We start from the raw sequence: 15,040 nt of genomic DNA, 5'->3' as shown, positions 1-15,040 counted from the left end.
GCTCCAGACCTGGATAACAGTTTTTAAAAAATCAACACTATCAGTAACAGTAGCTTGCTAATTATTATGTTCTGTGTTATAAATTGGCTTTCATTAATATAATATTAATACTGTGGGGAAAGAGTTGGGTACTGACAAGGATGCCAAAAGTGACCACTTTCATCTACAACCTCACATCAGCCAATGTTGTCTGCACATATCAGAGAGCAGTTGGTCTGTTTCAGATACAGGTCAAACCAAAGTGTGTGCGAGTTCCTCTCTGTGATTGTCTCAGTTGGCATTTCTTTTTCATTACATGAGTGATCATCGTGCATCCCGACATTTACAGGTGACTAACAAGGCTGGGTCGCACTGTGTGTGTGTGCATGAACACAGCATGAAGATCAAAGGTTATGCAGGGAGTTAGCTAGCATCATGCACCATAAGCTAATCAACTTGGCCCAGTTTATCATTAAAGTCTTAACAAATCCGCTGTTCTATTGCTGCACTGTGGCACAACAACAGTAATATGAAATAGGCTGGAGAATCTGGAGTACCAAATACATACATCATTTTTGGTTCCAGGATTTTGATGACATACAAGATCACCCCAAATGAGCACATCATTCTCATATTTTTTCACAAAAGATCTTAAACTTTAAATAGCCTTTAGAAATGTTTTTGAAATGTTTTGATAAAGATTTTTAAGCATAGATTCCACAAAAAAATGAAGATTGCACATTTAGATGTTGTCTCTTCGTCTGCTTCTCTTGTCCCTATTAATCAGTGTTTGTGCAGGCCATGATATAAATATGTATATTCAATGTTTTAAGGATCCTGTATGTGCAGCAAATATTAGGCAACTGAAAGCAAACAGTCATATTTGATGAATTTATCAGCAACATATTGTAGGTCTAACTACTGTAGAGGCATGGAGTTCAGAATGTGTAACATACTGTACACCCACCAAACCATACATGGTTGCATTTGTGTCTCCTGACAGATGCATCTCAGCTGGTGTGACAGGGTGCACGGTTTAGGGTCAGGGGATTATAAGGTGAGCTCCCCCGGGACAAACAGACTGACCGCACCATTTAAACAGGAAGAGGATGGATCACAAACATATGCTAATCAATCTATGCTTATAGAATGTTAGGTTATGCAACTGCATTGTGACTTTGTGTGTGTGTGTGTGTGTGTGTGTGTGTGTGTGTGTGTGTGTGTGTGTGTGTGTGTGTGTGTGTGTGTGTGTGTGTGTGTGTGTGTGTGTGTGTGTGTGTGGACTAATGTGTTCAGCAACTATACAGAGGGCTTGTGTGACTGTCCTGTGTGATTCATTTACATGTTCTGATGGGATTCAATGAATGAAAATGACAAATGTCAACAAATGCAACCAAAGTGGAGATGTAGCCTGCATGCAGTGAATGCTTGCACTTTTTATGACAACAGCGATGTTTTCACTGCTTATACCATCTGTAGTCACCTGAAGCTCAGCCATTGTTGACATGTAAAAACAGAGGCTATTCATGTTAAATACAAATAGATTGTAATATTTAGTGAATAGTGGGTGCAATAAGCAAGAAGAGCTGCAACCTCATGTCAGAGGGCTAATTTCACTGCTCAATAAAACTACAATTCCAATGTTACTATTCTAATGACCACAGTTTGATAAAGCCTTTGCTCATGCAACTGCCTTTTAATGAATACCAATTACATACGTTAATTCAAGCGGTGCTTTATCGGCATTTACATGGTCACCAGTGCACACTGGAGTCTGTTGCTGTTCTTAGGGTGCAGCGTGTTCCTGAATGTGTGTGTTTGTGTGTGCCCTCATTAGTTCAGGTCTCAATGGACCCCATTCAAATATAAAGCCTTTATACTCCAGGGAGCTGGAAAAAGGTAATTACAAATTAAAATCACCTTGAGGCATTGGGTGTGTGTGTGTGTGTGTGTGTGTGTGTGTGTGGGGGGGGTGTATGTCTGTCATCGTCACATAATGTTTGGACCATTCTGTGTACGCCTGCATTCACGTGGAAACAAACTTTGTAGGAGACAAAATAGCATGACTTGCAGTGCTGTGGTGATGCTGCATCATCGTGATGTTTGAAGTTTATTCTCTTATCTCTTGCATTGTCATACAGTAAATTCCTGATTTTGAGTCAGCAGCTGTCAACCCTTCCTCTCTTATCTGCCCACACAGTCTATGTGTTTATGTATATGTGTGTGTGTGTGTGTGTGTGTGTGTGTGTGTGTGTGTGTGTGTGTGTGTGTGTGTGTGTGTGTGTGTGTGTGTGTGTGTGTGTGTGTGTGTGTCTTCACCCTGACAACCCACATTGCGGGTTCACAGCACAAAGCTAATGAGCGGGTCTGATGTTTCCGATGCTGCAGGACTGAACCGGTTTGACTCCATATCCACACACAACAACGCAGCAGAGAATCCGACAGACTGACACAATGTTTTTAGTCAAAGACTTTAAGCGCTCCACTTGTTTTGTCCAGAGTGAATGTGCTGACTTCACAGCACTCCTTGGGGTGATGGGCTTTGACTTGTTGATATGAGATGTGACGGCGGGAAATGTTTGCTCTGGTTTCATTTGGTTTGCCTAGAGAAAATAATTTACATCTCTCCCTCTGTCGCTGTCTGTTCCTTCATGCGTTAACGCAGCAGAGAACATGTAAGGTCATGTGTTGGCTGCTGCTTTAATAAGGGAACTTGAGGTGAAACATTGCCCCGAAAGGAAAAAGGTTGTTGTTGTAGTCCATGAAAATTAATAATCCAGTGTGCTTGGCAATAACATATTTCCAGAGTAGAGTTTACTGATAAACAAGTAAGCAATTTGATATCTACAAAAATCAAGAAAAAAGGTTGCACAAAATGTCCATAGCTTTAACCTTTTATTTACACACAGTTTTAACATTTTAAAATTCTAATTCAAATTGCGAAATATTTTTACTTTTTATAGATGAAATTTTGCAAATTTGGCACAATTTCCATATCGCACAAGTTGCATATTGGATCAGGATTGGCTTCTGTGATGTTAAAAATGATGCTCATACACGCACGTCTTGAACTGAGATTTAAGGTGAGCACAGAGAAACTTCAGCAATTCATTTGAAATTCTGCACAGTGAAGCTTATTGAGGTGACAATAAGTGAAACACTTTTTTGAATGGAGAGGGGCTGCAGCAGTTGAGACTTATACAATTATTTGGCTTCATCATCAGCATAAAAAATCATGCTTATAGTTGTATCATGCTATTAGCTGACACTAATTGGTCCAGAATGACCTTTAAGTTGAGGGTTACCCAGCTCCATATTGATCACTGGCTGATTTGTGTGTCTGCCACTTGTCGGTTAATACCAGGCACAACGAAAAGAAGGGCTGCAAGCAATCTATAAAACAACTGCGACATTGATTATTTGCTGAGTGCATTTACCCTGGTATCAAAGTAAAGGTTGGTGCATGTTAACTGTATACTGTTTACAAAGATTAGTTTGATCTTTATTTGCAGAAAAGCAGAGTTTAAATGTTTCAGACACAAAACCAGAGTTTGATGAAACTCAATCCAAATGGGTTTTGGCCATATGAAGAATACATGGAAAGCTAACCTGCATGAAAAGGATTGGATGCTACTAGCCACACAGCTTGGTAATGATCTGCCTGAACTAACATTATACTTAATTCATAAACTCAGTGCTACAATTAATAAGAAAAGCACCCATTTAACAACAAAGTCTTCTTTAAAGCTTATCAAGGTTTCAACAAGTCTTGATGAAATTTGTTTCCAAAACTGCACAATCTGAATGACATAGAAATCTCTTTTTCCAACATGGCGACCAGAGTGTCCCTACATGCCCTGAAAGACAGAATAGATAGCAAAAAACGTGTCGAATGAGACTCAGTGACAGCGAGGGACAGCAGAGTTATTAGTCGGTTAGGTGAATGATTAGTGACTGTTTGGCTGCACACAGTCAGCCAATTAGAAAAGCAAATACAAAGAGGGCAGCAGAGCCCAGAGGGCGTGAATCAGAGAGCAGGACTACCACCCACAACATCCCCTGATGCACACAAACACTATTATTGTATGCTATTAGGAAACTGAAAAGCACAAAGAGAATATAAGAAAAAGACGTACATTTTGTCTCAGTTTGGATGATTTAGATGCCAGGCAATGGAAGAGTAACAGCATTGTCTATCATCAGGGTACCATGTGTGTGTGTCTCTGTGCACTGTCCCCCCTGGACCTCCCTGTCAGTAGTGACCTTTGCAAAATCAAATGAGATGCAAATATCCAGCTTCATTTGGGCCTATTACACCTCCACACACAGCGACTTATAGAAGTGAATGAGGTCTGCGCTGACATCCAGTGAGAATAGCTGTCAGTCTTCTCGGCCGGCTTTGATTAGCAATTTGAAGGTCCTCGGCCCCCAGCTCCGACTCTCCTCAACAGATACAAATCAGCACTGACGCTGCCTCGTCCATTACTGGCACCCTTTCTGGAGAGAATTGTAATGAATCTCATTTCCCAACAGTCTTTGTGTCTTCCCGCCCCGCCCTGTTTCTCTCTCATCCCTCACAGCTGTCACACCACTATTTTTTGGAACAACACTCATGACTACCTGATTAGTCTTTTACTTTTATGTATACTTTCAAAGATAATGCTGGGACTTTCAATGTGCCACATGTATTTTTAGTCATTTTAATACATAAGCCTAAGATTTCAATGAAGCAAACATAGTCTAATAAGTTAATAGTAACCAGGATTGGAAAATAGGAACTGGCAAATGCAGGTAAAACTTAATTACAGCAGGTAATATCATAACCTTACCTGCAAGTTAAAATGTTCACTTAACATAATATTATCCCATAAGGCCACAGTCACAATGACTAGTGCATGGCACTAGACATTAAAGTAGCCTATTACACCTTCACGCATTTACATAATCAACACCTGCATCACCATAAATTTGAATATAAAAACCAAGGATGTGCATGGTGCAACAACAGGCACTGTATCATTGACTTTGCCTGGGCACAGAGGGTTTCTGGGCTTTTCCTGCACAGTCGAAGTCAAACAGATTTATATTTGTATGTTAGGCTACACCTTACCACGTTCAAAATTAGCAGATGTACATTGAATAATGTCACCTTTCAATTTCTGATAAGCTAACAGATTCACTACATCCAGGAGTGGGTGTGTTCTACATGATAGTGTTTGTTCTTATTGAAATGTCTCTGTTAGCAGTCCATCTCAAGCTCCATTTTACCCTCACCATTGAACAAGATCCCGAGATACTTGAACTCCCTCACTTGGGCCAGTGACTCACTCTTAACCCTGTTACCCTGCAAAGAATCATGGCCTCAGACTCTATACCGACCTCTTTAAAACCAACTGCAAACTGCCCCAGTGCATGCATACTGCAGATCGTGGTCTAATGGAGCCAACAGAACAACATCATCTGCAAAGAGCAGGTGAAGTTTTTCCAATATTTTATTGTCCAATGTTCATCTTCAGTATAAAACTGCCCGTCAGGCATCAACAATCATGCCATTTTCAAAGTCACTTACATCACCTTACTTCCCCATTGTAATGCTTGGTTTGAACTTCAACAGATTATCTTGACCATGTCAGCATTTCTAATGCATTGAGTTGTTGCCATGTGATTGTCTGATTAGATTTTTGCTTTCATGAGTGGTTGAACAGGTATACCTAATAAAGTGACCAGTGGTGTGAGCGAGAGAGTGAAAGGCCTTTGGCTCTTCCAGAACTTGACTCAATATAAAACTAAATTAAAGAATTGAGAAAAATGTGGTAGAACAGGAACAATGTATGTGTCTAAGTATGTTTGCAACATGTTTGCTCATTCTAAGACCACCCAGAACAAAGTTGAGTAATTAAAAATGAAAAAATCAATATAAGACACCTTCAAGATGATAAGTATCAAAAATTGTAATCCTATCTTTATGTTTGGCTACTTTAATGACCTTTGTTTGTGAGCTTTAATGCAGCCATCCTCTTGTGTTGGTGCAGCCAAGAAGTAAACAGGTCTGGTCATTTACACTAAACATGTGACACTGCATATCACCTAGCCACTTTAATATTCAATATTCACTGGTAATGCATTGCTACATCTTTAGTTATAACTGAAAACTTTTTTATGGTCATTATTGTGAGCGATGGGATAAAAAATACAGCTGAGGCTGATGGGAATGTCTGTAGTTTAGCAGGCATTTGGTCATGATCCAAAGTGTTGGACAAATTTAAATGTTTTACCTAACAATGAAGCCATATGAAAAGTTAAAGAATTAAGGTTATTCAATTTCATCCTGAGGGACATCAGCCTGGACCACAGTGGTGGATGGACCGACTGACCACCTGACATTGCCATTAATATGCTACTAGCAGTAATATATTATAACATGCATCATGATTCTCTCTTGAAATATTCAGCATAAATGCAAATAATGCAGAAATTCAGAGGACTCACCCAGTCCAAGCTGCTGGCCAAATACACTGGTTGGCTGATTTACTGCAGTAAATCATATTTCAGAAGAGGACTGTGAAGACTAAAAACTGAACCTTGTGATAGTAATGTCAATAAGCCATGCTTTTTCTTGATTTTGTGTTTAACAAATCTTAATTAACCAATCCTAACAGTAGCATGGCCCTATTTGATATTGTGTATTATGTATACTATTTCTGGTAAATTGCCACTGTTGTCAATATCTAGTCGATTTTTTTCATTTGAATAATTTTAGAAGCACAAGAAGAGGAAAAAAAGACTAAAGAAAACTAAAATACATTTTAATGAGCCGTGGGGATTCATCGGGTGGTGCTAGAGGTGTATTGTGTTATTGTGAAAGTTAGGTGTTGTATTACAGTAACTTTACATTTCTGCTGCAAATATGTTAATATCACATACACACCACACGGTACTCATATTCAATTATGTAATTGAGCTGTAGGTGTGTTTGTGTAAGAAAGGCAGATACATAAAGTTAGTCGCTGCTTCCACTGCTGAGTTTCAGAGGGGGGGAAAAAAAGTCAACCTTACAACATGAGACAGAAAATCCATTGATGAAGTCAAGCCATTGATTTCTACTCAGCCAAAGACTTTTCTAACCTGTAGCTGTAAAAGGTCAGGGTGTCAACGATGATCATAGGAACACAATACAGAGCATTTTTCCTCAATAAATGAATATGTTTGTATTCTACAAATAGTCAAAAGTTCAGCAGAGGAAATTTAAGCTGCTACCCTCTACTTTATGTTAGTTTTAGTTTTAGTCAGACTTTGGATTATTCTGAATGTAACCTCGAGAGAGCGCGGAGAGATCAGGAGTGGGCTACAGAGTTTAAACTTGTAGTCTTCAGCCCTGCACAGATCTCACTAAAGCCACAAAGAGCTTTAAAACTTTTTTTAACGTGTGCAGCAGTCCTCCTCAAGACCTATAAACAACCCTAAATGTGAAACGCATTGATTATTCCTCCTGTCCGTACTGACTCTGAAGAGATACACTCATAATATCATTTTAGAGGTGGGGGGCTAAATCCAAAGTTCAAATGCACTGAAGTTGAGTCTCTATGAGGCTGAGTTAGTTAAAATAAAGTGGGTATCGTCAAAAACACATATTTCCTCAGTGAGAAATCCCACCCCCACTATGTCTCAGCAAGAAAACACTGTCAGGGGAGACAAAAAGAGTTACTTTTGCAATATAAAGACAGTAAAGCTAGGAGAAACCCCTTGATTTGACGGTTGAAGCCCCATATGAGCTACAGATGAGCTTAACAATCCATTTTTAAACAGAACTCACTTATATAGGAATCATGTCATGAAGCGATTTATTCACAGCTAGGATTAGAGCCAGCCGTTTTTTCAACCAACAACAGTGTCTGATCCCCCCCCCATCTCCGTTAAACTAGAGATCTGGCCTTTAAGACCACATCTGCTGTTTCTTGACACGCAGAGGCTCATTAAAAGAATCTTTTTTTTTTTAAAATCCTCTTTATTGGCCTCATGCCTCCATCGTCAGACGCATACTCTTAAAGAACTGCCCAAAATGTTTATCTAAAGACTGATTCACAATGTAAAATCCAGAAATAGATAGAGGCTGAATAGGAGTCTTTTATTGCAACTACGACACTAATGACTGAAGATGAGTCTAGTGACAGATCACCATTTATATTCTACATATATCTCCTTTAAATCAAAGATACTCCATGTTCACCTTTGCTTTCCCCACCTCACTGGAACGAGGACAAATTCTTCCTGACTGCGCATCGGGCTTCCTATAGATCCTGTGATGTTCCGTCTTGTCGTGTACATTTGCAATGCTAAGCAGCAGCCAGGTGAGTGGCAGTCGCAGTAGTTGATTTTAATAGGGAGCAGCTATTTCGGTAAGTCCTCCAGCAGGCTTCTTTCTCTGGAGTTAATCATACTGAACAACACAACACAATGCTACAGCTCCTTTCTCCTCCTCTCTGGGGGTCTCCACTGGCTCTCCCTTTTCTTCTGGCTCCGCTCTCGTCTTCTCTCTCTGCTGCTCCTTGTTTTTATTTATATCTACATCTGTATCGCCTTCCCCTCTTCTCGTTTACATCTCTCGCTCCTTCATGCTTTTTCCACTTTTTCTCACTTGGTCCAGAGTCTCTCAGGGCTGTTGAGATTGGATGTCATTATGTTGGCTGCATGGTAACAATACCTGTTAGTTACCCCTCCTCACTCCCATCACACCGATGCAGTTTCACTCAGAACTGTGTCATTTTAAAGAGCCGTTTTTCTTCCACTAATGCTAATACAATCAGTTTTAAACTGCCTGTGCTTCTCTCTATTCATCACCAGTATTTTTGAATGAATTCACACAGCAACCATTTTGAGCAAACTAGGTGGGGAACTTTGAACTTTTGCCTTTAATTGACAGTTGACAGTGAACACTGCTACAAACAAAGTCAGACAGGGCAACACTATCAGACAAACTAGTAACAGATTGACCAGATTATCTAAAGCCCCTGTTAGAGACAAATTAAAAAAGCGTGAACCTGTCATGTCTATATACCATGTCATGTGATGGTATAATCAAAGTTGAACTAGGAGAGTAAGTTCTGTAGACTCTTTTGGATGTCCAAAACTATGGAAACATGACCCAAAATATATTATAGATGGATATTATAGATATAGATAGAAAAATAGATAATCAGCATTGATTCTCAGTCTACAAAACAATATTATCTTCATGATTTTCTTTATATATTAAATGTGTATACATGTTTAATGTGAAATACAACTATCTTCCTCAGCAAATCCAATCTTTCATGAAAATGCTATTCTACCAGCTCACACTGGTTTGCACCTTTCACTGCTCGCATTCTCAAAGTTAAAAATAAGACCCAAGTCCTCATTAACCATAATCATTTGAATGTAATTAAATCCTGCTACTAGAATAACACCAACACATGCACAAACAAGGAAGATTGTCTTGTGCTGCTACACAGGAGCTTTGCATTTCAAACATTTGATATTTTCAGCATTGAAAGTGAAATAGTTTTTAAGATTTCAAACTGCATCATATGAAGTATCTCTCAGATAATATGCATCACAACCTGTGTGTTTGTGTGTGTGTGTGTGTGTGTGTGTGTGTGTGTGTGTGTGTGTGTGTGTGTGTGTGTGTGTGTGTGTGTGTGTGTGTGATTGACAGGAGACCTTGTGGATTATTTTACACTCCTTACAGATTTACAGTTATGTAAGACTCTTCTAGTGTTACTGTACCCTCCATCCCAGTAATACCACTGTTCTTATTAATGTAACTGATGCCCAGTACAATCGTTCTGATTTGTGTCTGTCCTGTGGCTCTTGTCAAAGCGTCTGAACTAATGCTTCCCTCCAATTAAACTGAGAGCTCAGAGCTGTTTTGGCTGAAGTGGTCAATTAATTGATGCTTCCCTTGTGATGAACCTACTTTCATGCTTTGCACTCATCATGTCCATTGAGTATTATGCGCTGAAACCCATGTCAGATCAATGACACAGACACAGAAACATGACCTACCAATTCTATTCACTGTTAAGAAATGATTATCAGTAGATAATCAGAAATAGAGTTTTTTTTAACGTTGCGTTTGTGAGGTTTCTAAACAAATCTCTTGTCTGATATTTGGCTAATGACTCTACTTGTCTCCAATGGGCCAAACTTCTTCTGAGGCTCTTGACTTAAACAGATAAACCATAATTTGTCTCTCACTTTCACCACTTTGGCTTCATGTGGAGGTCCGAACCATAAACCTCTAAACCGAGCCAAAATGGATGAATTGTGTAATTCTCCTTAACACCGTTTAGTCCCGAGATTATGTTAAAAAACCTAGATTACATAATGACTGGACAACCATGAGTGCAGCCGCCCCTCCTAAGTATGATCCCACCCAGGTTGACGGATCAAACTGATCAGGATAAACGTTTAATCATGAACTAAAAATCTATTTAAATTTAAAATGTAGCCCACAATACACATCAAATATTCCTTTTCACTCTTAATGCTATTTTTCCACTTCTTCAGAGCAATGCTTTGGCCCTCAGGGCAACAAACCAGAACACTTACTTTTAACAGAAACACAAAACGAAGAAAAAACTTCTTATTTTAACATCTTAATAAAAATGTTGATTGAAATGACCATGAATGTTCCAGCGGGTTAAACACGTGAACATAAAACGTTACTGGTTGTAGCATTACGAGATGATGTGCTTTTTCTTTTTGCAGATATGACATTAAGACAGCACCACTGTTTCACCAGCTAGTTGCTAACTTTGTCAGTTTTCTATTTTGTGCTGAGTAAGGGGGTTAATCAGAGCGCCTTCGCTGAAAACTGCTGCCTGCTGTGACTATTCAATTAAATTTTGTTTAGTACAGCAGAATATCACAAATCAGAGGGCTTTACAATCTGAACATTATATGACATCCTCTAGTCTTGGACCCTTGCATTGAAAAAAAAAAAAGGTGTTTGTTGATGAGAGCTGTGAGACTGAATGAAAACTATAAAGTCGTTGGCCGTAGAACCGAAACAATTATCCGAGAGACACTAAAATGCTCAGAAGACCTGAGGTGGAATTGCATAGTAAATTAACCCATTGATAATATAAAAAATATTGATTATAGCAGCTTTAAGTTTTATCTCAAAAATCTCCATCAGTAGCACTGCAACACATTTTGATTGAGTTCTTATTTTCAATTTTAAGGCAGTCTCAAAGAGGTTCAACTCTATAAAGCTGTTTATTGTAAGTTGTTTATGGTATTCTTCCTCCTAACAGTCACATCAGAAGTTGTCACAACAGACAGGGGACTGTAATCACTGATTGGTATTCAGAGGGGTGGATCAATCATTTAGTCTGCGAGCTCAGAGGGACTGTGTTCCGTCTGTGCTATTTGCACGCCCTCCTCTGCCGCTGTCTCGCTCTGTGTCTTTTTTTGCCCACTTACTCTCTTGTCTTTCAAACAAACAGGTGTAGAACAAAACACTCCTCCCTCTTTACCTCCCACATCCCTCCCTGGTCTCCCCTGCCACCCTCTCACCCCCCCCTGCCCCGTGCAAATGTCAGCCTTCACATCCTCTGCTATCAAAGGCTCCTCAGTCGCAGCAGGATCCACCCAAATCTGACTGCTCCTCTCACATCATACAACTTCACACGAAGAGGTAGATGGAGGCATGACGAGAAACATTTGCTGTCCTTGAAACACAGAGTGGTTCGGTTGAACAAACAAGCAGAAAATCATGCATGTTCAGGTTTGGTTTTGTCAAATGTTTTGCTCAATAACAAGTAACACAGAATCTGATGATCCCAGTGTACACAGGATACAAAAACTCCACATCAACAGCATCAACAGGTAGATATGAATGAAATGTCTGTTTACCATCCAGGGAGGGTCTAATGATAACATTGTTTTGAGTTGCATTGTCAGACTTGTGGGAGACAGCAAAAAGGCGCATTTCCCAAAAGGGTTGACCATTTCTTCAAAAGAAGTAGAAGAAAATCATCTAAAACAAACTTGATTTCAGCAGAGATAGCAGTCTCAACAATTGTCTTTTATTGCCACATGCAACATTCACATTCTGGTGAGTAAAAAGTTTTCTGAGCATAAGTGTCTGTGGGCTGCAGGTCGGGGGGGCTCCTGTCAGTAGGATGTAGAATACAGAGGAGATCTTTAGAGCTTGTGGCGCTGCGGCCCTTTGGAGCTCACTGTAGTTAATTAGTGGCATGGCCTCGGGACTTATCTGTTCTGTGTATGAGAGAGAGAGAGAGAGAGAGAGAGAGAGAGAGAGAGAGAGAGAGAGAGAGAGAGAGAGAGAGAGAGAGAGAGAGAGAGAGAGGTGCTGATGCGGCACTAGGGAGCTGCTGTGACCTGTGTGTGTGAAGTGAATCCGCAAAATGTTAGTTAGCACCGAGCTTGCATGTTTGCGTGCTATGCATTGAGTGTGTGTGTGTGTGTGTGTGTGTGTGTGTGTGTGTGTGTGTGTGTGTGTGTGTGAGATCGACTGAGGGCTCAACAGGGTCTTTGAGAAATGATGAGGGGCTGGCTGATTGAGACTTGAAAGGCTGGAAGAAGGGAGTGAGCGAGTCAAACAGGGCATTGGGGCTCGATTCAATGTGGTGTTGAAAAGAAAGAGGAGGGAATGATGAAGAGGGAATGATGAAGAGGTCACTTTACTCTCACTGTTCGAAAAAAGAGCTCTCTAATTACTCACAGGTCTCCTCTTAATTCTGGTCTAGAAATGAGTCCCTTTTCATTTAGGGAAAATGGTTGTACTTGATAGAAGCCCTTGTTGTTTGATTCCAATCCAGACCTTCAACTCTGATGTGTAAGATCACTGACAACCTTTCTGTTATCATAACACTCTACTGTACCTGCAGGAAATATGTAAATATTACAACCTAGAAATTATGAAAAAAGAAAGAGGTTTTATTTAATTGAACTTATTTGCTGAAGTGAGGGTCGTGTTACTTTTCTGAAAGAGCAGGAGAAGGTGTTTTGTTTATTTTTTAACACTGTATTTCTATAGTGATGGGAGGATGAAGGGGAGTGGCCAAAGAAAATATAACAATGCTTGGTGGGTTTAGCTTTTTATTGATTAAAATATAAGATTGATCTCCCCTGACCACCTCCATATTTTGATAATGAAAGTAATAAAACAAATTAAATCCTAAAGTGCATGCATTATGCACGGTGGTCTGGTGGCTAGCACCGTCGCCTCACAGCCTGGTTTCGATTCCCGTGCTAGACTAGACTGTGTGGAGTTCATGTTCTCCCGGTGGCAGTGTGGGTTCTCTCCGGGGTTCTCTGGCTGCCTCCCACAGTCCAAAGCTTAAGTAAATGAATCTAAGCGATGTGAGCGTGAATGGTTGTCTTTCTCCATCAGTCAGCCCTGCGATAGTCTGGCAACCTGCCGTGGGTGTACAATGCCTTGCAAACTGGGAATGGCTCCAGCCCCCAGTGACCCTGAACAGGATTAGCTGGATGACATGTCTGTTTCATATTTTGAGTCAGAGTACAAGTGTGAAAAGTAAACAGAAGATAAAAAGGAACCAGCAGATAATGTTGAGCCGAAGATACAGGTGTAAAAAAAAAAATAAAATAGAAGATGACCAAATAGTGCAACATAACAGCAAAGAGTGAGGAAATCACATCTGTCCGCCACATGATAATATTTTTGTCCGGAAAGAGTGTTGCGTCCTACAAGTATTTAAGCTGCCAGTGAAGAAACATATCACCCGATTCTGTATTTGAGGAGGTTTCAGTTTACTTTACAATAAATGGTTTGGAGCACTTGATTTTCCTCGACTGCAGTTCTAAGCTTCACTTCTCATCAAAATCACATCCATAACGGAGTATAAATGGAATCATTAACAATGAACAATCCGTCCGCAGAGAAGAGACAAAGGAAAGTCAAGCTGAACCCGACTGTAGACCTATGGCCCAAAAAATGCGATACTTAACCGTTTTTTTTGTCTTTTTCGACATGCTATAGTGTGATTTTTGGACTTTTTGACATATTATACCCTGACTATTTTCGACATGAATTACTATGACTATTTAATGACATTACCCAAAATCCTGTATGACTTTTTTATATGAATTTCCCTTAGTGTGTTCCTGAGATATTGTGTTTACTGACAACCTGAAAACATAATGCATAAAAACGGTAAGTTAACTTACTTAGTCAAATGTCAGTTATCTGCCTGAAACTGCAAAATAAAAATAAAAAGTGTGCCAAATTTGTATTTGCAATCTTTGTGAGCATAAAAAAAAAAGAAGCAGTTACTAATATCAACCAGCCGACTTGCTGGAATCCAGACTGTTGCAAATGTTGGTTCAAGACAGCAGGATTCTTTACAATGGCTCTCTCTTGTGGTCTCTTTCCATCACCAGGATTACTCAACCATAAAGTAACCAGAGCAGGTCACTGATGATAGCAGAAATAAACATGGAAGTAATGAATAAAGCAAGCTCAGATGTAGTTCTTGGCTTTTTTCTCATATGGGACACTTTGTTTTCTATTTGTTCATCTGTTGTGAACAGGTAAAAGAAAAACAGAGACATCTATTGTGTTTTCATAATATATTTATTTTTTTTAAACTTTTTTTTCTTTAAAAAACGACGAGGTCCAAGTTTTTTTGAAGCCCTGCCTCACCCTATGTTCCCCAGCCGGCTAGCTCGACCCTAAAGCAACCAGCAAAGAAAAATAGTCATATGGACGATTGATAATATACACCCCATATACAGCAATACATAGTGGTCTACCATAATGTTACCAATAATACGCAACCCTCCTACGAGGCTTCAATTCAAACTGTTGCCACTGATATGGTTCATTTCAAGAGCAACTGCCAACTATAAGTGACGGTTGTGATTTTTGACTAGTGAGGGTTTCAGGTTGCCACAGTGAGGTGACCAGGTCACACCTTAAATGGCTCAGCTGATGAACACAACACATGGTGGCTTTCACTCAGCCTCAGACAGCATTATGATTCGGCTGTTGACCTGAACACCCCCTTTTAAACCAATCAGATTCAGCATA

At 39.8% G+C, this 15,040-nt stretch overlaps 1 protein-coding gene across 2 annotated transcripts in view; it reads right to left on the bottom strand.

Annotated features, from left to right (window-relative positions):
* Positions 1-14,565: 14,565 nt before the first annotated feature.
* mrtfab (myocardin related transcription factor Ab) overlaps positions 14,566-15,040 on the bottom strand; it is a 42,355-nt gene continuing 41,880 nt past the window's right edge. For both annotated transcript variants that reach the window (XM_054598501.1, XM_054598500.1), the window contains exon 19: positions 14,566-15,040. This exon is cut by the window's right edge and continues 993 nt beyond it. The gene's annotated coding sequence lies outside the window, so the exon portion shown is untranslated.

Source organism: Anoplopoma fimbria, chromosome 5, assembly GCF_027596085.1.
Source record: "Anoplopoma fimbria isolate UVic2021 breed Golden Eagle Sablefish chromosome 5, Afim_UVic_2022, whole genome shotgun sequence".
Classification (NCBI taxonomy): domain Eukaryota; kingdom Metazoa; phylum Chordata; class Actinopteri; order Perciformes; family Anoplopomatidae; genus Anoplopoma; species Anoplopoma fimbria.
This window is presented reverse-complemented; position numbering and strand designations above follow the sequence as displayed.